At 51.0% G+C, this 1,846-nt stretch overlaps 1 pseudogene; it reads left to right on the top strand.

Moving 5' to 3' along the window:
* The first annotated feature begins 1,454 nt into the window (after positions 1-1,454).
* On the top strand, positions 1,455-1,582 carry LOC111740577 (annotated as a pseudogene).
* Positions 1,583-1,846: the final 264 nt, after the last annotated feature.

The raw sequence follows: 1,846 nt of genomic DNA on the forward strand, positions 1-1,846 counted from the left end.
CCCAAAGTTCCCGCCGCAGCGCGCGTTCCAGTGGACCCTGGAACGAGATAATCACGTTAATGGAAAAGATGATGACTACCCTGAGGATCTGGAGCCTTGTGATGGTATTTAGAACGAGCTATGTGGGCGGGGAGACGCGAGGAGAAATGGGGGCGGGATTGAGAGGGGACCGGGACAGGCATATTTGTAAGTCCCAGGACTGGGGTTCCTGAGGGCCTCTCACTAGACACGTCCCTGAGGGGTCTCTGGCTCAGCGCAGCTGCTCCTGTTTGTACGAGGCATTCGTCGTGCATGAAGGGAGTCCGGGATGAACAGACGCGGCTGCAGCAACAATTCGAGCTCACCATCTAAATTTCGTTCTTAAATTAGGCCTGACAACACACTAACTCAGATATAATACTTCTGCGAGCAGATGTGTAAACAAAATTTCCGGGAAATGCATGAGTTTGCAGCAGAAGTGAATGTAGGCAGGGGATATTTTCGCGTATTGTTTTTAACCATTAATGTCCCTTCCGAGTGTAGAAGTGGGAACTTAGTTCTTCAGGGATCACTCTTCGACTTCTGAGACTTTAGCAGGGGAGAGAGGCTGTGGTGGCTCGTGCCAGTGGCCGGGGAGGCTCTCGTGTGGGCTCTACAAAGGACCCGGGGGACTGGCCTTCGCGAGGTCCCCACTGCTGCCGGGATTTCTGCATCAAGCAGCCTAGCGATGTCCACGGAGGGCAGACCACATAACTGCAAACAAACGATGGCCCCAAACTCACATCAGGCATCCAGGAGGCATGGGCCCAACGTAGCGCCCATGAGGGCAGCAGAGATGGCCAAAGGGACACATTACCTGTACGAGGAGGCTTGTGTGCCACGCAGGTGTTCTCTGCCTCTGGTACCTACATGCCACCTCTCAGACCAACTACATGCAAACCACTGGAAAAGCTTTTACAAAAATATAGATTCCCAGGTCTCACCTCATGGGGAGTCTGAGCCTGTAGGTTAGGGGCCGGGCCTGTGAATCTGTGTTTTAAAAACTCCCCTGGACATTTTCCCAATAGTCTAGTGCGGGCACCGCTGTCTAAGTGTCACCCTGGGGCCCTTATAAAGAGAAGGTTAGGCGAGGGGGTGGGGAAGCGTGTTGCAGGAGTGTGGGCCAGTCCAACCCTTTGGGCAGAGCTGGACTCATAGCAGAGTGAGGCCACTGGCCCCTGTTCTTGCTCGCTTAGGAGAAATGAAACAGCACAGAGACGCCGGTATCTGAGGGAAGGACAAGGGGAGACAGAGCGGGGAGAGGGAGGGAAATGGCCGGAAAGCGTGTCGCGAGTCCCTCCGGTAATGAGAACGGTGAGGGCGGCACCCCACGCCGTCTTTGGATGGTCTCACCCACCCGGCCCTCAGAGGTACCGTTTTGTTCTCCAGGATTCTCAGAAATTAAAAAGTGCCAAATCATGAAAATATTCGATTTAGTCTACGGCCACGCTACCCTGAACAAGCCCGATCCCGTCTGATCTCGGAAGCTAAGCAGGGTCGGGCCTGGTTAGTACTTGGATGGGAGACCACCTAGGAAGACGAGAAAAATAAGGGATTGTAAACTGACAAGGTCCTTGCGATCTGTGAGGTCAACCCAGGGTTGCCTCGCCTGAAAATAATAATAATAATAATAAAATATTCTGTTTATGTTTTGGGAAGTACGAATTAATTCTGACCCTTAAATAGCATGTAAATTGTGTGCCTGTACATATGTCTGCACCTAAATCAACAAAATTAGAAAACGGGTATAATTACTGTATAATGCATTACAAAGAAAACGTCCTCTTTCAGTTACTGAACTAAATTCTAGACTATGTCTCAATAGTCT

The sequence above is a fragment of the Pteropus vampyrus genome, unplaced genomic scaffold (assembly GCF_000151845.1).
Source record: "Pteropus vampyrus isolate Shadow unplaced genomic scaffold, Pvam_2.0 Scaffold65, whole genome shotgun sequence".
Taxonomy (NCBI): domain Eukaryota; kingdom Metazoa; phylum Chordata; class Mammalia; order Chiroptera; family Pteropodidae; genus Pteropus; species Pteropus vampyrus.